This window comes from Pteronotus mesoamericanus, unplaced genomic scaffold (genome assembly GCF_021234165.1).
Source record: "Pteronotus mesoamericanus isolate MK-2021 breed Mesoamerican mustached bat unplaced genomic scaffold, CSHL_Meso_final contig_347, whole genome shotgun sequence".
NCBI lineage: Eukaryota > Metazoa > Chordata > Mammalia > Chiroptera > Mormoopidae > Pteronotus > Pteronotus mesoamericanus.
Window position 1 is genome coordinate 10,352,907 of NW_026555137.1, and position 23,506 is coordinate 10,376,412.

General features: G+C 43.9%; 1 long non-coding RNA gene across 3 annotated transcripts in view; it reads left to right on the forward strand.

Annotated features, from left to right (window-relative positions):
• Positions 1–23,506, forward strand: part of LOC129073001 (uncharacterized) — a 71,601-nt gene that overhangs the window by 531 nt on the left and 47,564 nt on the right. For all 3 annotated transcript variants that reach the window (XR_008529402.1, XR_008529403.1, XR_008529401.1), the window contains exon 2: positions 1,405–1,481. This is a non-coding gene — a long non-coding RNA (uncharacterized LOC129073001). The remainder of the gene's footprint in view (positions 1–1,404; positions 1,482–23,506) is intronic.

Here is a 23,506-nt window from a genome sequence, read left to right on the forward strand (position 1 = left end):
GTGACCGGGACTCACACCGGGACCCCCGCCCCGCCGTGCAGTGCGGACAAACTCCCGTTTCCACAGCCAGGTGCCGCAGGCGCGGTCGGCCCGGGGCCGTCCCGGGAGGTTTGACAGGAGCGGACGGGAGGACCCGGGCCCGACCCCGGAAGCAGAGAGAACCTGTCAGAGCAGCACCTGGCGGGGACCACGAGTCGCCGACGGGCTGTGGGTGTGTAGGGCGGGGAGGGCCGGCGCTGCGGGCTGCGCGCGTTCTCGGCCGGCCCAGAACCCGGTCTCGCGTCCCGCGGCCTCCTGAGTCACCGCCCAGGCTCGGTGGCAGGAACGCAGGGCGGGCAGTTGCCTCCCAGACAGGCTTCCTACGGAGAGTTCAGGCTCCACACCAGATCCAGGCTCGAATTTTGGGGTGAACTGTGAGACTTCTGAGTCACCGTGGCTTAACCTGGTCCTGTGGACATGAAACTGCGCTGAATCGTGACCATAGGTGAATGGCCGTCAGCTCGACATGACCCCAGACAATTACTTCCATGTATGTGGTCGGGAGTATACACGCCTGATACGTGCGCACATTTTCTTGGAAATCGGGAAAAAAAAAAATCTTTCCAGTAGTTTCCCTGTCCGAAAGCTAGAGACTCGCCTAACGCATCTTAGACCCCTGAGTTTTATGGTATTAATAGTGCAGAGTAACTCCCTCAAAAAGGGAGACAGCCCTTTTGAATAGAAAAAGAATAAAAAAATGATGCTTGTGAGACATTAGGCAAGAATCGGGGCTCTGTGGATTCTCAGACCGGAAGGAGGGGCAGGAAGACCAGGGCAGGCCCCGCAGAGATTGAGCCCCGTGGTCCTCAGCTCTGAACCCCGCGGCCAGGGGGCTGTGCAATGGCCAGGTGACACGTTCATGCTCGGGCTCACCCGGGAGGGACCTGAGTCCTCGCTCGGGTTCATAGGGCACCGTCCCTGTGTGCAGCAGAGCTGGGATTATTAGTTCACACCGTCCGAGATCCTGCTTATACATTAACTCGAGACACCCTTATTATTCATTTTATTGTTATTCTTTATACAAAATTTAACTTTGGCCAAAAAACCAAAAAAAAAAAAAAATCGTTCATAATAATTTTGTGGGCCCATAGCAGGATTGAGGACAAGCTTCTGAGTAAAGTCCACAGCTTTTATCAAGGAAGGAATCCGTGGTAGCTGCAGGCAAGGCTCCCACTTCACGTAAGGACAATACAAGGATAGAAGGAAAGAGAAACTGGACAGAATGGCTGTCTAGGCTCCCTGTGGGGAGCCCAGCTCTTCTGTGTTTTGTGCGATCCAGACTGATCTTGCTAGGTGTCTGAATTTATGAAGTCCACATGCACTCTGATCGCAGCCTGCGCTCTCTCTCCACCCTTCTGATTGCAGTCGGCCTTTCCAGGCCCCGCTCGCTTGGGACCTCCTCAGGGGAGCCCTGCCTGACTGCCAGCCTCCCGTCCCTCCTCGTGAGTATGGTCTGCGCAGGCCTCCAGTTCTGAAGGCTGCTTGTGATGTCTTTTTTCCTTTTCTTTCTTTCTTTCTTTCTTTTTTTTTTAAACTTGCTAAGACCTCTTCGTCAGGTCATCAGAGGGGAGCCTATTCGAGGCCTTAGTCCCCTTGATTTACCTTCCCCTTTCCACCCTCTTCCTGGAAAAGCCTGAGATGGATTTAGGGGGAAAGGTTGAGGTTGTCTTTGAGAAAAAAGAGATGGAATGTATATTTAGGTCATTTTCAACAAAGTTTGAAAAACACTCACCTAGGACATTCCTGACTGACTGAAACTCAAGAAATAGGTGTTAGGCATATAAATAACAAATCACTAGTACTGTGCAAAGCAGTGTCTTAACTATAAAAATTAAGAGCCACTAAATTTTTTAAAAAGCTGAGATAGTATGGTGTTTATAATAAAATATAAAACCAAATTTTCACAGATGCCTCTGTAAAACTAATAGAGACTGTTATTCTTCTGCCAAGGTTTAAGTTTGGTATCTCAACCTGGTACTTAACAACATTGATTTTATTCAATTTATTAAAGTTCTGTCAGGAAGAGGTAGGTTTCAGGATTTCAGGCATCCGTGGGAAGGGATATATTTATATTTACTTCTCTCGCTTCATCCTTAGCTTTGCTTTGTTTGGAGTTCTGAACCGGGCGTGCTGGACGCGTTGGACTTGGGTGGGCTGGGGAGAATGCAGGAAAGAGCCCAGTTCTCGGAGCTAGAACACAGCCGATTGGCCTTCGGCAGGTCATTTAACTTTGCAGCTCCACAGTCATTTCATCTTTGAAGTGGAGACAGTGAGTGACACTGGCCTACTTGCCTCATAGAATTGATGTGTGAGTCAACTGAAATAACAAATATTTGGAAAAATACTACACTGAAAGGTTTTGAAATATAATTTAAACCCTCCCTCATTTCCAGAAGGATTTGAAGCCACTGAGAGCAAAGATAGGAGATGGTTTTATTATTATTGCTATTTCTGAGCTGTGAACTCCGCAGTCACTTTTTGACCCCACTCCGACACCTGAGTTCCTGTGCACCTCTAGGCCGACACCTGTGAATATTGCTCTTCCATAAGCAGGGAGCTCCCAAAGCTGCCTAAGAGAGTGCAGGGCATGGTCATCTGGCCATTTTGCCTACTGTTCCACGCCCGGCTCTCCAGCACTTGGGTCTGTCCCCCCTTCTACAAGCATTCCATTCATGCCACGAACATTCGGTACACTCCGCAAGTGGGGTGCGGGCGGCCACCAGGTGGATCTGAGTGCAGAGACAGGACTCTTGCGTGGTCACAGGAGCCTTTACACCCGGAAGTGAACAGGTAGAAAGAGTCACCTCACTCACCTGAAAAAGGTCCTTTTCTCAGGAGTCCCCTCAAGCTGTTCCTGAGACCCATGTGGTGGAACTCACAGGCTCTCAGGAAATTTTCTGAAGGAGCTCAAATAAACCAAGGTAACTAGATTGTTCTTCCCTCCCCACGCAGCTGAGATAGGACTGCTTGGAGTAGCTTGTACTTGCTGCACCAACTTTCGTGGTAGGTCACACTGAGAAAACAAAACCCAAACACATGTTAACACTAAGCTGTGTGTGCAAAGATGAACTGAAGAATTGTAAGAGCAAACAGAATGTGGTAGTCACATGTGCTGATACGGAAATAGTATCAAGTCGTGTTATTAAGTAAAAAAGCATGTAACAGAACATGTGTATAATGTGATTCATTTTGTTAAATAAATGAATATATGTGCATACATTTTTTTCCTTATAGGAAAGAAAAGCATAAACAGTGATTAACCTTTGGCTGGAAGGACTGGGGTGGTGAGGAGGGAGGTTCTTATTTTTTACATTTGATCTTCTTCTTCAGTGTTCACATTTCCTAACTATATATAAGGGGTGTGTGTGTGTGTGTGTGTGTGACGACTTGTTATTTGAATTTTGCTTTCTTTTGTATTAATAAATGTTATATTTTTAAAGCACTCATATTTTTAAAAGTACACTCTAAAACCATCAAAATATTCATAAGAATTTAATCATAAGAAAAACATGCCAGATAAAGCAGTGATGTGCATATTTAATAGGCATTAAATACATCTGATTTTTTAAAAGTCTCCTTTCCATTACCTGCACCTCCCATGTTCTCAGATGGCTAACTCTGCAGACACACACCCCCACCTCTCATTTAGTTAAATTCATCTGGGAATAAAGGGCAAAAGACATTCCTATTTATTAACTTTGAAAAGTCGATAAATAATTAATAGCCCCCAGGGTCCCGGCAGAGCAGACAACAGGCCCTTTGGGCGGTCTCCCTCGTTCTCGGGCTCATCCACGCTGTGCGCTCTCCCGGCATTGTGGTAGCCATCACTAAGGAGGGTAAGACGCAACGCTGATTGTTAACAACAAACATGTTCTAATTATTATGAGACAGTAAGTTTTCTAAATATGTATGCACAGCTCATATAGAAGAAATGGCCTCATGGCTAGACCTCTAAAAACTAAAAATTTGAAAGAGTGTGGTAGGTAATTATTCATAAAGTTTAAAAAGGCTGTTGAAAGGGCTCTCTGGACTTCTTCAGTTAATTATTTTTATTCTAAAATTGTGCTCTTTACTAAATAATACAAAACGTCTAGGCAAATATAAAACATTATAAGAGCCGAAATTTTATGAGTGCCAGTTATTAACAGTGAAAGAACGAAACAGCGGCTCTTGGCTTTTTTCTGTGGCTTGTGGAGCTGCGTTTGGCTAGCAGGGCTGACAGAGACTTGCTGTTTCCTTTAATGCCCGTGGGGTTTCCATCGTCACACACAAGCGGCCTTTCTGTGTGTGTTTCTGCAGTAGAAGGATGTCTAGTGTCCTGCTCTACCTCTGATCCATATCTCAGGATATCTTGGTCTCTATTTCTAAATCATTGACAAACACAGTGGACATAGATAGAAATAGATGTGTTCCTAAGCTTTGGCCACAGAGTTTCAACACTTTTCATCTTGTTTCCAAGCGTCCACCCCTTCCATTCTTATCCTTTCTTTCCAGTGACGACAGCACAGGCAGGTCTTTGGTAATAATGAAATAACACGACGAGCTAACGCCAACCAGGCATTGCTTTAAGTACTTTACGTATACAGGACTATTTTACTTTCTGATCAACCTGCTGAGGTACATGCTGTTATGACCCCCTTTTTACAGGTAATAAACTGAAGCACAGAAAACTTGAGGTCCCATAGCTCGCACGTGGGAGGGCCATGTGCTCACCCCTACACTATACTGCTTTTCAGAGATGGCTAGTATTAGTCTGAGAAGTACCTATTGCTTCAATTGCTAGGGGTCAAAGAAGGAAGAGAAGCAAGCCCTATAAATTAATTTTTGAACTTTGCCCTTTTTGTGTATATGACACCTGGGGCCTCACCTTTGAGGCCCTCATCGTTTCATCAGCCTAAGTAGGAACAGATAAGTGAGCCCATAAGGGATAGTAAACGGCTTTTCTTCCTCTAAAAGCTACCCCAAGGAGTGCCCAAAAACTCCTTATCAAAGATACAGTTCATTTCTCCACGGAGTCCTTGCTGAAATGCAGCATTTTGCCTAAAAGGGATAGCACAGTAAGCGAGATGTGGCCTGGAGATTACAGGTTACATCTTGAAATGGTGAGCGAGGGCCAGAAGGAATGACCGACTTTTCTTTCCCTGTGAGCTAGGAAAGCTCCAGACCTAGAGGGCTTCTTGGGTGACATGTTAAGTCAGGAGGCCCCAGCCAGGTTATTTTTACAACCCCTTGTATCTGTCTCATGAGAGTTTCTAGACGGTGTAAGCCTGCACTAGTGCAGGACCCTGGAATAAGAAAGAGGCAGGCTTGATTTATTTAGGAATTCATACTTGAAGATTCCAGTAGGAGCTGCAGTCGGGTCAGCTGGCCAGGAGAGCCACAGGTAACTGTGACGATGCTAGACAGGGATAAGGCAAGAAACGGGCAGTTCAGGGAGTCCACAGGAGCATCTGTTATGAGTCTACTCTTTTAGGGAGGGCACCCAAGCTGTGTAGATACCTCACATTGGCATGTACCCCAAAGACTATGGGTAAATGGTACCCTGCCTCATCCAGGTCCCTAGGAAATGTTTCTCTTTTAATGGCTCTCCGAAGAGGCACACTTTGTCTCCTGTGCTGGGCAGTGTGCACGTGTGCTGTGGTTCTCCTCTGCCTCAGATCCTCCGCTTGATAGGGGAGAAAAAGCCACGATGACTTCTTGAGGTCCCTTTAGCCTAAGGGTTCAATGTTTATGGTTTCCGTCATCACGGCATAATATTGTTTGGTTAGGTTGTGGGGGAAGAAGAGAGGGATCGTAAATTGCCCCCCTGCCAAAAAAAACATACAACTGGGATTTGCTATGGTTTTAAAAAGGTTTTATTATGCAACTTTTTAAACACACCCAGAGGGTAGAGAGGAGAATGCCCGTTCTCCCAGGCGCCCATCACCCAGCTACAGCAGCCGTCAGCTCATCTAGTCTTGTTTTAGCCATCCTTCTGCTTCTGCTTATTTTCAAGCAAATTCAAGATATTACTTATAATATCTATTTACACATCAGTATGTAGCTCTAAAAGATAAAATGTCTTTTTAAAAAAATATTTATTTATTTTTAGAGAGAGGGAAAGGAAGTGAGAAAGAGAGGGAGAGAAACATCAATGTGCCCGAGGGATTGAACCAGCAAACTTTCAGTTGGCGGGACAATGCCCAACCCACTGAACCACACCAGTCAGGGCAAGATTAAGACCTCTTTTTGAAAATATTGCCATAGTATCACTGTGCTACCTAAAAATCTAATAATCTCTTAATTATCATCAAATATGCAGTTAGTGTTCAAATTCCTCCAAGTGTCTCACAATGTTTTTTAACAGCTAGCTTGTGTACAGCAAGATCCAAACAAGGTCCACACATTACATGTGGTTGATGTATTTCTAAAGTCTCTCTTTTTTAGGAAACAATTTATTAAAGTATATTATATAGAGAGGAGTGCACACATCCTTAAGTGTATGAAGCAGTGGATTTTTTCCTGTGAAACTGCCTCCCATGTCATGAACTAGAATATTACCTGGACCCCAGTAGTACCTTATTGTAGGATTTAAAAAAAAAAAAGGTTGTATTTGTTTATTTTTAGAGAGAGGAAGGGAGGGAGAAAGAAAGGGAGAGAAACATCAATGTGTGGTTGCTTCTCATACCTCCCCTACTGGGGATCTGGCCCACAACCCATGCATGTGCCCTGACTGGGAATTGAACCAGTGACCCCTTGCTTCAAAGGCTGGCACTCAGTCCACTGAGCCTCCCCAGCCAGGGCCCTTACTGTAGTTTTAATTTGCATTTCTCTGATGACTAACGATGTCAAGCCCTTTTCAAATATATTTTGGGAGCCATTTGGATATTCTTTTTAATGAAGTGCCTTTTCAAGTCTTTTGCTCCTCCCCCTTTTGAAATCATGTTTCCTTTTTCCTATTGATTTGTGGACTTCATCATACATTCTGGATATGAGTCCTGTGTTGGATAGATCCACTGCAAATTTCTTCTCCCACTGTGTGGTTTGCTTTCACTCTCTTAATGGTGTCTTGATGAGCAGAAGTTCTTAATGAAATCCACTTCATCAATTGTTCCCTTTATGGTTTGTGCTTTTTGTGGCCTACTTTATAAGTCATTGCCTGTCCTCAAGGGCATGAAGATATTCTCCTTAGTCAGTCTCTGGAATTTTCAAGGTTTTGCCTTTCCAAATGATATCTACACTCCTTCTAGAATTTAGGGTTTTTTGGTGACAGCTGTGAGAGAGGGGCTAAGGGTCGTTTTTTGCCATGTGGCTGTCCAGATAACCCAGCACCACTTTGAAAAGACCTGCAGTGGTATCATTATCAGACATTAGAGGACTAGACATGTGTGAATCTATTTCTAAATGCTTTCTTCCACTTGTGTTCCTTTATGCTTCAGTTGGCAAAAGTTTGTGCTAATACCATACTGGCTTAGTTGCTGTAGTTTTATAAGTTTTGCCATCTGGTAGTGTAAGTCTTTCAACTCTGTTTTTCTTCTTCAAAATCATCTTGACTATTCTTGTCCCTTTGCATTTTATAGAAAAAAATAGAATCATCTTGTCAATTTCCACAAAAAAGTGCTGAGATTTTGACTGGGATTGAATACAGTCTGTAGATCTGGGGGAGAACAAGTAGCTTTATAATAGTGAATCTTTGTGTCTAGGAATGTGGTGTATTTCTCCATTTATTTAGGCCTTCTTTCACTTTTCTTGGTAATGTTTGTTGATTTTTCTGGGTAGGTCTTGCACATCCTTTGTAGATTATATGTATTGGGAGTTTTTGATGCTAACATGAATGGTATTATGTTTTAAAATTTTATTTTCTTCTCTCTGTCCTAAGGTTAAGATGTGACAGGTACTTCATCATCAAAGAAATTAAAAGTTCATATTCAAGTTATCCTTTAGTCTTGAATTTAGCATGTTTTTACAGTTTATACTTGCTTCCCACTTACACGTAACTTAACACTACAGCTGGCCCTTCATTCTGTCAAAGGATCAGATTTACACTCTCCCTTTGGACTGCAGACGCTTTCCCAGTGTCCCAGGGGCAGCAGTAGGAGGAATCAGAGCGTACATTTATGGGGTGCTTGCTGTGTGCTGGGCACTATTCTAAGTTCTTGATAAATATTAGCTTACTTAATCATCACAGCTACTGTACGAGGTAGGTTAGATAATATCCTTGTTTAACAGGGGCAGAAACTAAGGCACAGAGAGGCTGCATAACTTGCTCCAGGTCACACAGCTTACAGATGGCACATCCGGGATTCAAACCCAAGCTGGCTGGCACCAGAGCCCATGCTTTATCATTCTATAGCCTCTTAAGTGGTAGCAGAAGATGGGGGCTAGAGTAGGAGACAAAGAAAGAAACTGGGGAACCCTGCGGGGCGTCTGGCCAGAGGACGAGCTATGCACTTGTTTTTGAGCACCTATGAGATACACCTTGAGAAATATCTCGGGGTCGGAGTGGAAGCTGCTTTAGAGGGGGCTGGGGTCTGAATGAGCAGTTAAGGTCAAGAGAAGAGACGCATAGGGAAGGTGACCAGAATTTGATCTTTCGATCAGATTTACAGACTGAGGAACTGTTACATCAATTTGTTTTTCAGTTTTAACACCTTAAAATTTCCTTGGAGTAAGTGGAATCATGACTTCTGGTCTGTTCTTTTTCTGAGGTGACAGGCACATCTATATTTAGACCAATAGTCATGCTTCTGTGGCGATGGATCAGTGTATGCCTCCAAAAATGGCTGTGCATTGAAATAATAACACCCGTATCTTTATGAACAGAGAAGTCTCCCCACATTGTAGATTTGATGCACGCATATCAGAGGGACTTCTACACAAATGTACTTACTAAGCAGATAAACCAACATTAGTGCTAGGATGGTAGACAGCCACTTGGGCAAGTGTCCACGAGCTCATGGAAGCAAGCAGACTCAGACAAAATGGATTTAGGGCTTCGCAGGCCTAAAACAGAAGAACCATCAGTTCTGATAACACAAACCACAAGCTGGGATTGTCTTTAACCCTATCCTTTCTCTCGCCTCCCACATTTTTGTGTCACTAGGCTTTATAGATTCTACCCTTTTTATTAGCTATCAAACCTGTCTTTTCTTTCTCCATTACCACTAATAGTTGGGATCCTCAACGTGTTGTTCACTTGGATTGGACAACAGCCTTCTGAGTGGTTTGTTATTTTCTCTAGTTAGTTGCCTTGGCTGATGTCAAAATTATGTTTATCAAACATGAAGTCATCATGTCACTTTCCTACTTAAAATGATGTCAATAGCTCCCATCGCTTAGGGGACTAAAATCTAATGTCCAGAGGCTGGTCCGCAAGGTTCCTTAAGAGCTGGCCCATGCCTCTTTTGAGTCCTCAACTCCCTAACTCCTTCACCTGTGGCTCCTGGACCCATGGTCCGCTCTCGAACTTGGCGTGTTTATTGTGATGCTTCTCAACAACGTGCCTTCCCTGCCACCCCAATTCTTACGTTTGCCCTCTTGGCCAGCTCTTACCTGTCCTTAGAGAACATCCCCAAACTCATCATGGGCAGAGGGCTTGGTGTACTTACTTCTCTGAAGCCTTTCTCCTACCATATTGTGCCATTGAAATGTTTGTCTTCCTTGGTAGACTGTGGAGTCCTTGAAGGAGGTTCTCATTCCTTATGGTTTTCCGAGGGCCCCATGGGCACTTCACAGCATTTGCTGAATGGGTCCTTCCATTCATCCAACTGTCCATTCATTCTTTCAACTAATGTGAATATTTGCCATATTCAAGGCACTGTTATTTGCTGGAAATATGCAGCAAACAAGATACAAAATTCTTATCTCCACTGAGCTTATATACTAGTGAGAGAAGACAGGCAGTAAAGAAAGAAAGAAACAGGAATGCTATTAGGCAGTGTGAATGCTAGGCCAAAAAACTGAAGTCGGGTCTGGTGACAAAGGATGCATGGGTAACTTTTGTTAGATGGCTAGAGAGGGCCGCAGTGAGGGCCTGAGATTGGGATGAGCTACCCTGGTGAAGATCAGAACAAAGAGTGTTCCAGGCAGAAGGACGAGGTTACAGACCCTGGCCGGGTAGCTTACTTGGTTAGAGCATTGTCCCAGTACGGGACAATGGTTGCCGGCTTGATTCCTGGCCAGGGCACATACAAGAATCAACCAATGAATGCGTAAGTAAGTGGAACAACAAATCAGGGTTTCTCCCTCTCTCTCCCCCCTCCCTTCCTCTGTCTCTCTCTAAAATCAGTAAGTCAATAAATACAAAAGAAGGAAGAGATTACAAAAGCCTTAGGGTAAGAACCAGCTGATTTAGAACAAACATGGGTTACCTAAAGCCAGGGCACAGTGAAGAAAATGCCTCTAAGAGAGACAGAACCAAAGAGACAGATCATAGCTGGTTTTGGAGTCAAAGGTAATTCATTCTTTAAAACATACTGGATACTTACTGGCAGCTGCCAATGGCAAAATAAAAAGGCCCTGTTGTTCACAACTGATGCACAAAAGCACTTAGGAATGTAGGTGCCGAATACCCCTCCCCACTTCACTTGGAGCCAAGCTCTCTGTGTCAGGACGGGCTGCGTGAGGAAGCTGCCCAGTTATAGCTCACTTGGCTTTCTGTTCTTCATGCCTTCGGTTTGCCCAAGCCACACAGTTATAACCACAAGAATGTGAATACTTTTACTTGCCCTGAAATGTGCCTATTTTTAACCTTTACAGTGGGAAAAAGCCTTTCATTTACTCATCTTTCGTTATTTTCCCACTTAATATTTTTTATGCCCTTCCTGGGCCCCCCGGGGGAAAGTGTGCTACATCTGAAACGCTGCGTGTGCCTTTGCTCAGGGCGAGCCGTGTGCTCGTGTACTCACATGGGCCACGGCCGGGTTATGTAACGAGAGCCGTTCTGAGTACAGTTGGCTCACGCAGAAGGCCACGATGTGGCAACTGCAGGTCTCATTGCAGGGAGGCCGAGCCTGAACTCGCAAAGCAAGAGTCATGGCTCAGGGCAGCCTGTTGGCCAGCTTTGTATTCTAACTCCAAATGTTCCCTTGAATCCTTAGGTTTGGGTTCAAAACACCCAAGAGCATTCTGTTTCCTAGAGAGGTGGTTCCTACCACAGTCTAGATATACGGGAGATACACGATTTTTATTTTCTCCAGTGGGTGGGTGGCTATTACACAGGAGCTCTGGCCTTGAGGTCGTATTCTGTTCTTGAGGTCGTATCAACCAACTGGCTTGGCCACACCAAAGCCATGTCTAGACAACATAATAAACCCTGCTATGTCACAACGATGTACTTTTTGTTCTTTTTCCTTTTATTGTTTCTGGTTATGCTTGTGGGAATTGATCATATAAAAAACTTATTTAACTATGCAATATAATAATTAAGGATTAAAAGGAATTTTGGATGTCCAAACTTCTCAGACAGGGTAACTGAGGCCCAGTGACAGAGTGGGTTGGTGTTGGAACTGGGTCTAATAGTCTTGGCCTCCGGACTTCTAGGTTAGTTCTCCTATGCCTAGTCATACCACCATTAGCCATTGAAGGGAGGGAGCGAAGTGGCGACCTGATGACCTTTTTTTTTAAAGCTAATAAATAGTTCATATATAGTTGGAAATTATACAAAAGAATCTGGATCTCTGGTTTCTGCAGAAAGACTTGAGTCCACACTTCTCTGAGATTAACTGTTGGCACTCAAAGTAGCTTCTACTTTTTATACAGGTTATGTGCTCTCCAGTTCACCACAGTCTCCACTATTCCCTATTGCCTCCCAAACATTGAGGTTGACAGTCAGCTTGCCATTTATGCTCAAACTTGTGCTATTATATTCCTAATAGTAGAATTAAGAGTAAAGAAAGCTAAAAAGCAAGTGTTTCAGGGCCAAAAAAAAAAAAATACAGCTCAAGATACTAGGTACCAAATCTATTTGGTAGCCGAAAGGCATTGGAAGTTGCAGCTCTTGTTGTAAACTCTGATACCGTAATCAGAAGAATTTAGGATACATCTTTTCATGGTGAGGTTGTGTTATAGATTGTCAGAGCGTGGAGCTGAGAAGAAAAGTAGACCAAAGGGGATAGGGGACCCTTCTCTCCCTTTGCCCCCTATAGGGCTATTGAAAGTGAAATCCGTTTGCTTAGATACTGAGTCGGGTTGTCCCAAAGATTGTGCATTAAGAAGTCTTCGTATTGACGTTCGGCAGGATTATCTGGAGCCGATTTATTGCGATCCGGTTGTTGTCACCACAGCAGAGCAGAGCTGAGGTTCCTCGGCCATTTGCTGAACTCACAGTGAAACTGCCTAAAGGAAATGCACTATTATTCTAGGAAATAAGTTGCAAATAAGCAACACCCCAAATATACCACATTCGTGGCTCCTTGAGTAAAAGATGCCACGCTTATCTACCCAATATTGTGAATAGTACTACTTATAGGCTCATTTCTATTTGTGTGTTTTTTCCTGGTCTCTGCTTCTAGCTACCCAACTAACATTGCTAATATTTCAACTCTGCCAACTAATACTTCTTTGGTGAAGCCAGAGGCTCTGTAAAGGTTAAACAGTAATTCGGCGATATCGTGTTGAACATAATTCAAGTGTCAGGCATCATCTAGAGATTAGGAGAACCGGTCCTCTCCTTTCTATTGGTTTATTTTAGTCTGTTTATCTTCCTGGTGCCTGTCGCTGAAGCCCGGGCTGGAGACCTGGTGAGGAATGTTTTCTCCGGAGTTTCGACAGGTACAGGGATTTGTCACTGCTTCAGAAGCTGCTTGGCTACGGGCGAGGAAGCTGCCTCTATGGGAGGGGTAATTGTGGTCGGTGACCTCTGGGTTTCAGCATGGCCTTACTCTGTGCACAGACTCCCATCTGATTCAGGAAGTCTTTTATGTTTGTGAGTCCCCATCAGTGATTTCCTTACTGGCTTTTTGGAAGGGCAACAACCTCGGGGACTGCTGAGGAAGGAGGGCTTTGAAGGTAGAGTCTCTAGAAGAAGGGTTAAGTAGAGGGAGGAGTCACCATCATTAGGATACCAGACACATGGCAAAACCAAACATAACCACCCACCTCCTCTCTGACTCACCTACCCAAAGAGTGATTAAAGCATGAGAGGGCAGGTGGCAAGTAGGTATTAGATTTGGAGTGTAGGGGGCGTAGTTGAGGGAGGGCTGAGTCCTCTTCCTTCTAGTCCCTGCGACCTCATTGGTTGTTCCTTCTCTGGAGGACCTAGAAGCCAGGGGACCTCAAGATACAGCTTGACCTGTGAACTGTGTTTTGGACTTGGGAAACGGTTGTCACCTGAGTGGTCCAGTGAACTGGAACTTGTGGTAGACAGCAAGACTTTTCAGGGGTTTGGGAAGCTCTCTGACTTCTTTGGAACCTAGTAAGTCCAGGATTTTAGAGAGTCACCCAACAGTGACTTCAGTGCCCTGGAGGGAGACCCATCATTAACCTGGCCTCCCTGAGATGGCTAAACCACAGCAGGGAAGGGTGGAGCTCGGCGGCTTCTCCCCCGGGCTCAGCCCGACCCTCCTCAGGGCCAGCATTCCCTTGGAAACAATTAGGGGTAGCGTGTGGTCAGCATTACGAGAGTTTCTTTGTGTTCCATACCTCTTATATCATATGTAATAGGATAATGGGGACAAAAAATCTCAGTTGCCATGCCCATGCTGGCCACATCAAGGCAACAGTTATTATAGCCGTCATGGTAAATTAATGTAGGTCCCCATGTAAATATTGTTTTATTCCTCTTTATTTTTAAATGGAGCATTTGGCTTGTATATTGTTTGAAACATCAAATATAATACATGGTCATATTGGAATATGAACATTACCTATGTTTTAATAGTAACTGGCATTTTTGTTATGTGTATGGCACCACAGGTGTGTCATTTTACATTAGGTATATAGCACACAAGGTGTACAGTGACTTAAATAATTACTGTTGCTTCACATGGCCTATGTAGGATGTACCAATTTAGCAGATGAGGCCATTCAAATCACATAAAAAGGTCACCTTAATCTGCCTGTAAGAATTCATGGAAACCGCAAGGCTCAACTAGTATGAAATATCAGTAACACTGCGCATGAAATATGGAACTCGTTTCCTACCTCCCCCCCTTTCCTTACACCGCCTCCCAGGGCCTTCCGCAGGCTCAGCATCGTTATGTATGGTCACGTTCCAGCAATGAAAAGCCCCAGGATGTGGTGGGTCTGGAACCCGTTACTGGACCCGTGGCCAGAAATGGGATGTGGTCTCAAGAACAGTCTAGGCCAGCAATTTTCAACCTTTCTCATCTCATGGCACATAGAATTAATTACTAAAATTCTGTGGCACACCAAAAATATATACTTTTTGCTGATAAAAAAAATAGGTATAATTTGGATTCATTCACACCGGATGGCTATTTTTGTGTTGGCTGTTGTCATTTGTTTATTTGACAATCAAAGGGAAAAGAGGTCATTGCCCCTGACTAAACAGTCAGGTATTGCATGTTTTAAAAATTCTCACAGCACACCAGTGTGCCAACACAGCACAGCGGTTGAAGATCACTGGCCCAGCCCTGACCAGGTGGCTCAGCTGATTGGACGGTGATTCCATAGCCAAAAGTTTGTGGGTTCATTTCCCAGTCAGGGCACATACCTGGGTCATGGATTTGATCCCCAGGTCCAGGCGGACAGGAGGCAGCCAATCGATGCTTCCTTCTCTCATTGATGTTTCTCTCTCCCCCTTCCTGTCTCTCTAAAAGCAATGAAAAAATGCCCTTGGGTGAGGATTAAAAAAAAAAAAAGTCGCTGGCCTCAACAAATGCCAACTGGGACTTGCAGCAAGGGTCCTCCTTCCTTTCTGACACTCTTCTGCTGTGCCCTCCCAGGGAAGAGGTTTGCTCACTCTGGAGCCAAGGTCATTGTCCTCTCCTTGCACAAGGTTGTGTTGTAACTGCTTCAACACCCTTTTCTGCCTGGACCTACGTTGGTGATCCAAGTAGACTTAGGACAAGGCTTGCCATGGGCGTCTTCTGGAGTCCCAGGCGGTGTGTCAGCCTCAGGAGAGACCCGCGCGTGGTGCCAGCAAGGCCGCCTGTGCGTGCGGCCCCGGGGGAGAGCCGTGTGACCGCCCCTGGACCACAGCCTGCCCCGCCCCCTGCTCCCGAGCGTGGAGGGCGAATGTTTTCTAGGTCAGCAGCTCTCGGCAGCAGTCAGGCCCAGCCTGGGAGGGGAAGTGTGTGCGAGGAACTACAACGGGAAGTGACTCCAAGACTCTTAAGTTAAAGGTTAATTAGAAGAGCTCCTCCTTTTATAAACAAGGATGGCCACGGCCGGACCCTCTTGCGCGTGTCCTCCTCTTGGGCTCACCCCTCCGTCTGGTCTGCGACTGCGGGCAGGAGAGGTGGCTGGCTTCCAGAAGGAGCCTCGCAGCTACGGGAGGCCTGGCCACCCAGCCATTTTTACAATTTCCCATGTGAACTCTAGCAGCACTCAACAGAGCTGCTCTGCAGATCAGAGGGGACCCAACTGAATGGGAATCTATCGTCTGAAGATAGTATTTTTCTCTCTAGCTCCCCTTCTTGCCTCCCCTCCACTCTAAGTAGACAAAATATTGGGCCAGAGGTCCAAACAAGCCTGTTTAGGGAGGCATCTCGCCATCCCATTTCCAGCCGGGTACTTTTCCCTTCCTGTAACTTTCCAGTTGTAATTTGGGGAATACTATTGGTAACTCTGCCACCTGGTGGTCATATCCAAAGCTGCACGCTGGGAGGATTAAGCGTCCGCTTGGATCATTATTAGTTGCTTTAGTTTTCCCACTTCTAATTTCAATGTAAGTAAGATGTGCTCTGTACATTAGTTATTATTAGTAAGTTAACTATTTATAAGTAAATATTCTTGCAAGTAAATAAGTATTATAAATAAATAAGTAAAATAAGTATAAGTAAAGTTCTTGCAAATGCATTCAACAGAACACACGGGTAGGACATTTCTATGGCGCTATATTAGAAACTGTATGCTGGGATGCTTAGGGAGTGCAGCTGGATGTGGGGAAGAAGGAACTTATTTTACTTTATTCCTTAGCTCTCTCTGGAATCTGTTATAAACAAAAATGATGTATTACTTTTGTAACTATAGCTGAAGTACCTGACTCGGGCAGGAGGCCCGGAGCCCAAGCTACCCCTCGGCAGGGCTCCGACCCCTTTCTGGGTTTGTGCGCAGGGACCTCTGGGGCTTCTGTGTGTTTAGAGGGAGTGGAGTACGTTGGTCTCCCTTTGATCTTGTTCACTGGCAGTTGACGGTGGTGGCCGTGGTGGAGGAGCCAGAAGCTGCGTGGAAGCTGGTTCTGGGGAATGTGTCAAGGAAGCCAGAAAAATTCCCAGCTCCCTTGGTGGTCCTGGTCATGAAGGCGGCTGCCCTCCTGTGGGGGGCAGGCTGCCCCCTTCCCAAGGGCACGCTCAATGGAGGGGCTCCAGGGGGAGACCCAACCACTCGTTCAAGTTTCTGATGCCTCACAGGTTTCACAAGGCAGGATGAGGCCACTCAGGGCGCAGGGCCCATGCCCCCCAGGTTCTAACACCAGAGAGCAGGGCTGAGGGTGGATGTGGCCCCGGTCGGCTGGCAGGAGAGCCCGGTCCCACGCCAGCGGCCACCTTCTGACTGCCTCCTCTGTGCCCCTCTCACTGTCGGATCCACTCCTGAGCAGGCCTCCCCCCTGCACCCCTGTGACTCCCCCTCAGGATAACATACTTACTTTCATGAATTTGTTGAGCACAACCACTCTCCACGTACGTGCTCAGGAACAGCAAACACTCCTCTTGCTTGACTGCGCCCGTTCACCCACTCACCACCAGTGTCCCAGGAACACTGGGTGGCTGGGTGGCCTCCCAGGAAGACGTGCTGGGTTTGGCCCCGGGGAGGGGAGGTCCTGCCTGCACTTGTATCCGGGTCCCGAAGGGCGAGGCCTGCACATGCAGGGGGGGCCCTTTCACACGGCTCTTCAGGAAATGGAAACCTCAGCACCACGCTCGGTTGTTGGTCCCTCTGCCCCAGAGGACGGTGCCACCCTCGGGATGGCCACTTGTTCTAGTCCTATTTGTTCAAAAGACAATTGGCTTGCCTTGCACCTTTGTTAAAAATTAGTTGTCTATGTATGGATGGATATATTCCTGGGTTCTCTGTTCGGTTGCGTTTATCTATTTGCCTTATTTACACCTGACCACACTGTTTTGATTCCTGTAGCCTTTAAATAAATCTTGAAGTTGGGTGTGAGTTCTCCAACTTTGTTCTTTTTCAGAGTTGTTTTAGGTATTCTAGGTTCTTTGTGTTCTCATGTAAATTTAAAAATCAGCTTATTAATTCCTACAGAAAACTCCGCCGGGATTTTCACCGGCATTGATCTGAGTCTACAGAAGTTTGGGGAGGACAATGGACTTTTTAGCCATGGAGAGTTTTCTGACCCGAGAACATGTATGTCTTCCCCCTTTTTTGTCTTCTTTAATTTCTTTCAGCAATATTTTGAGGTTTAGAGTGTATCTGTTTTTTATATCTTTCATCAGATTTATTCCTATTGTTTTATTTTTAAAATTGTATATATCATTGTTTTTAAAAAATTTAATTTCTGGTTTTGTGTTGCTAATATACAGAAATGCAATTGATTTTTTATATTCACCCAGTGTTCTCACTTACTCTAGCAGCTTTTTAGTGGGTTCCATTGCATTTTCTGCATAGATCTTCATATTGTCTGTGAATACAGACAACTTCCTCTCCCATCGGGATGCCTTGCATCTCTTTGTCTTGCGTGCCTAGGGCCTCTCACCCGATGTTAACAGAAGTAGCACGTGAACATGCCTGTGTTGCTCCTGGTCGCAGTGTGGGGTACTCAGTCTCTGACAGTCAAGTATGATGTTAGCTGCAGGTTTTTCATAGATGCCCTTTATCAGGTTGAGGAAGTTCCCTTTTATTCCTAGTTTGTTGAGTGTTTTTTATCATGAAAAGGTGTTGGATATTTTTTCCATTGCTTTTTCTGCATTTATTGAGATGATCACATAGTTTTCCTTTCAAGTTTGGTAACATTATCACTTACACTGATTTTCGAGCATTAAACCTATGCTGCATTCCCGGGACAAAACCGCTCTTGGTCATGATGTACTGTCCTTTTAAGAATTGTTGGATCCCATTTGCTAACCTTCTGTGTCCGTGATGGATATTGGTCAGTAGCTCCTTTTCTTGTTTGCAGATGCAGGTACGTCCATTGGAAACAGCTCTCTGTTATAAGCCCGACCTTCGTTCATGATCCCCCTTGGCTCCTCTGTGCTGGGTCACTGTGGTGTGTCCTCCAAGACACTAGCTTTCTTGGTCATTCGGAAACCCTTCCTTTTTTGTACGAACACTCTAAGATTTTAACAGGAGGATCTTTCTCTTTTTCCCCTGAGTTTTCTGCTCTAGAAATCCTACAACTGCTGGTCTCCAGGGGAAAGACACACCCTCGTAATTCATTGATTGTATCAGAGTTTCTTCTTTGTTTCCAGGCGGCAGTCCCAGGCAGGCGGCCACTTCTCTTTTCCTTTCTCACTTCCCCTTTCTTCCTTTTAAAACATTAATTATGGAAAATGTTAAGCCTGGAAAAATATAGAGACTGATACAGTGAACTCCCATGTACCCATCAACAATCATCAACTTGTGAAACTGCATTTTCCTAATGTTTCTAATTTGCAAACATTAGAGGCTTATTTTTCAGGTTACATCAAAGATCACGTGGTAGGGAATGCACAAGCATTTTTGTCCTGTGGGCTGCATGTGTGTAGGACTCGGTTTATTTTCCAGGATTCATACAGCATGAAAACTGAGAGTCTCCTGTGATTTCCAGGGGATACTCCAAGGATCCCAGATACTCTTTCCCTCTGTGTTGTATGCATAGTCCTCAGTGGAGCCTGAGACTTACGCTGAGCTTCGTTTCTAGTCTCTAGTCGATTGAGGCCCTTTCTTGTCTTTCACCTAGGTTTACACTCCGTCAATGCAGTTCCTAAGATGTCTTCTCTTCTTTTCTTTTTCCAGAATATATGCCTACCTAGAGTGTTCCTTAGATGTCAACTCTGCTTAATCAACAAAAACAAACTGGCATAATGGAGTGAGAGGCATCTGGTAGAATCCCGGCCCTCCCACGGGTTGGTGAGGCTTTTTCAAAATCACTAAACCTCTTTGAGGTTCAGTGTCTCCGTCTGTGAATTGAATAGCACCCACCTCCAGGATGACATTTAGGGTTAGAAATAATGCAGCTGGAGTGCTCATCCCAGTGCCTGATGTGTAGTAGTAACTCAATAAATGACAGCTCTTAGGATTATGACAGATGCCATGCATCTGTAAAAGGGAGAGCAAAGAGTATTGTCCCTGGCTAACTGAGGAAACAGGCACCAGAGAGACTAAAATACTGACTAATGTCACTTGGAGGGCCAGTGACAGATCCATAACAAAACTCATAAAAGCCACTTTCTGGACTCAGGGCTCTTGCAAACATTCTAAAATCTAATTTCTGCTTATATCTTTATGGAGGAATTCTATTTCGTAACGGAAACAAGATATTTCCAGCAGCTCATTTCACGGGGATTTACTAAGTTTATGATTCCAGGCATCCAGTTTGGGCTTTGTGCCTAAAGCCATGTCCTTGCATCCACAGCAATGGGAAATGTGTATGTCCGGCCGGCACATCTCTGTTGGGGTGTTTGGCTGAGTTTATTTGTGGATGGGCTGATTCCTCAGGATCATCAACTGTTAGTGGGCAGTTTGTAAGACAAACTGAGGCAGCACTTCAGGCTTCACACAAGGAGGGAATGTTTGGGATCTCCCTGTCTCTCCCTGTCTCTCCCTGTCTCTCCCTGTCTCTGTGTGTCTCTTGTCTCTCTCTCTCTGTGCTTCTGTCTTTCTGACTCTCTCTGCCTCCTTGTCTCTCTTGCACACACGCAAGCCTTTTGATCTTGTATTTTCTAGGTTCCGGAGAGGTGTGCCTATTTCTGTGTGTTAGCCCCAAAGTGGAGAAATGGCCTTTCTCAGATGTTTTGCCCCATATTTTACTGAAATATCAAAATACGTCATGGTTAACCCTCTGTACGTGTCTAGAGGACAGAAGTTCTGCCTAAAAGCTAAAGGCAGCTTCAAGCAAAAATACTGAAAACTGTATAGAAGAGGCTCTCCCTTTTGTCCTAAAATGAACAGAGTGAGGGGAGGAAATGACTGAAGGGGCTCTAAAAAGACAGACTTGGAACCGCGGCCTGGGACAGGAGACCCCTTCTCACTCTGGATTCACACCGTTACATTCTCCTTTTAGCAGGGGTCATGACAAGCAAGTGAAATCAAGTCATGAGGGATCGCCTCACAGAGAATGAAAAACAGAAGCCATGGGAAGCCCTTTCTTTCCTCAGAAAGAAGCAGTGGGGCTTCATCCTCATCTCTTTTTCAAGCTCTTGTCCCTTCTTTAAGAACTGCGGCTGTAACTAAGGCATCTTTCTGTCTCAAGCCTTTCATTGAGCTTTACACGCAGTGGACACTCAGTAAATAAATATGCCGGATGCTGAATGTATAAATATGTATTATATGAGAATCTACAATGCAGTCTATCTTGGTTGGTTGCTGTGTGGACTACTAATGAGTTGTAGCTCAGGGTCTCTTGCTTTCATTGATCTTGCAATCCAGAAAGGGCATAGCAATTTTGAGAAATATTTGGCCATTATTGCTGCAAATATTTTGTCTGCTTTATTTTATTCCTCTTATTTTCCTGGGACTCCAATTGTACATATGTTAAATCTTTCTTTTTGTCCCCCAGGTTCCTGAAGCTCTGCTAATTTTTAAATCTTTTTTTTTCTCTGCTCCTCAGATTAGATAAATAATCTTTTAATCTGTCTTAAATTCATTGACTCTTCTGTCATATTTATTCTATTGTTAAGCCTATCCCATGATTTTTTTTTTAACATTTCAGATATATCTTTTTCAGTTCTAGAATTTCTATTTAGTTCTTTTTTATAGTTTCTAGTTATCTGCTGATACTTTCTATTGTTTCATTCATTACAAACATATTTTCCTTTATGTTGTAGAGCTTAAGTATAATCATTGCTTTATGACCTTGTCTGCTAATTCCAATATATTAATTATTTCAGGGTTGATATTCATTGATTTGATTTTTTTATTGAGTATACCTAATGTCTTCCTGCTTTGTTGAATGTTACATAATTTTGAACTGTATCTTGGACATTGCAGATGATATGTTGCAGTGATTTTCAATTCTGCTATGTTTCCCTGGAAAGTATGTTTTATTTTTCTAATAGTAGGCAGTTAACTTGGCTGAATTCAAACTTTAAACTTTGCCCTCCCTGCTGTGAATGATAGCTCAAACTTCTGCTCAGTTCTGTTAGTCTTAGCTGGACTGCTTGACGTCTGCCTAACACATGTGTGCGCTGGCATCAGCCAGAGATTTGGGCACAATTTACACAGACAGTTTGGGCTCCTCCTTTCTGGCTCTCTCCTCATTTGGACTTCACCCTCTCCTTTCCAGCAGTTGTGTTTCCCTCAGACTCGGTCCTCTGGTTCTTCAAGCCACTAAGACTTTGGGTTTTCCTTCTGACTTTTCGCTACCTTATATAGTGCAATTTGAGCTCTTTCCTCAGGAAAAAAGCCATAAAAAATGGGAAATTCCTCCCCCTTCTCCGCTTTTCCCTACCCGCTAAACTGTAAGGGCCCTTTTTTTTGCTGCAACTTGTTTCCTGAGCCCGTTTCTTCTATGGCTCCCTTCTTCTACCTCTGCGATTTTTCTAAATCAACTTTCTCTTATAATTAAAAAAAAAACAACCCAACAACCAAAACCCCCAAAAACGCAACAAGTGTTTAAAGTAAAAGAATTACCAAGTCACTGAGTTCACTGTCAGTGTGTTTATGATGGAAAGACAGCAGTTTTCCTGTATGATGTTAGTATTTTTTACAAAGGCTTGAGAACTACCTTCAGACATCAACGTTGTCCCTTAGTGGTGGCTCAGCAGGGTGTTAGCTGCACTTTCACAGTCTGTCCTTCTGGTCAAGTCCTGCTCCGATGTGCGGGTTTGACATTGCATTGTTTTGAGGTTCTCTGATTCAACCTAACTCACCTGATGTTTTGCTTTATTTACATAGTATATAAGAGATGTTAATATGCAAAGACATCCTTGCTCTGTACTAATAAAACCAGAGCAGCCTGGTTTAAGAATTAAGTTGTAAATCCTCTACAGTTGTAATTTACTTTTATGTATCAGAATTATTTTATTGCCTGTTATCAGCTCATCTACTGAGCTAAGGATCAAGAACCATCTAATTTGCTTCTATGAGGTTTGCTTGCGGTAGCTCATAAGAGTATCCTTTGTGCGAGACCCTCAAGTTTGTCATTTCCTGACCTGCTCGGAAATTCTTTATTTCCCGCTGATGTTCTGTGAGCCATGGAATAGGTTCCAGGACAGTTTTCTGGGAGTGGTACACTGGTACTGGCTCATGCTGGCCCCCAAGAGCTGCTTGTTAAATTTACAGGCATTTTGCTGTAAATTAACAAGCTGCTTGTTAAACGTGGCCATTCCTAAAAATTAAACTTTATAACTTACAGTTAAATAAGTTATATTTGAATTGGTGGTAAAACCTATCCCTTAATTATTGCATGGAATTTTACTCTTATATATGCTCTTGAGATTATTTACCTCTATCGTGTCTGTGGTAGAAATACTATATAATGGTGTGCTGTTGTGTGTCTCTTCCCAGCCCCATGCTCAGTGATGCCATGTTGACATTGGCTCTGATGGGAGTATTTACACCACAGAAATTGGCAAATGTTACAAAGCAGTGCTTCTTTTGTCTTTGGAGAGCTGGTTAAACGCTTAACAACACATTATTATTTGTAGGCATTTCTCTTTATATTATAAAGCATAGTCCTTGGTCCTAGTAGTAGCTTGTCATAGCTAATGGATTGTGTCTTGTTTATTGTATCAAGTTTTTATCCAGTTTAATGTTACAGGAAAGAGGTGGATTTTTATCGAGCCTAAGTAAACAACTATAGGATCATGAAAAGTAAAGGAACTTAGTAAAAGCATTTTGAATAATATTTAATCATTGTTACCATTGTCTTGGGTAATTTGTAGATACAGTCTGTTAATATATTCTAAAGAATCACTATTTTTAAGTTTTTCTTTCAACTTCCTAGCTTAAAATATATACTAAGAATTTTTATAAGTTTTTTCCCCTGAATTCTAAGGAGGGATATTGGAATAACATACCTCTTAAAGAATGTTTTATTCCAGTTTATAAATGTATGCTCTGTTAAACTGATGGTTATGGATAAAGGAGAAAGAAAAGGATGTTTCCTTATATACTTACTGAAAATAGAATGTTAATCACAGTTAAATCAGTTCACTTAATCCCAGGAAATTAATTTTTATTTTGCCAGTTTTGGGTTAAGCAGTCTACT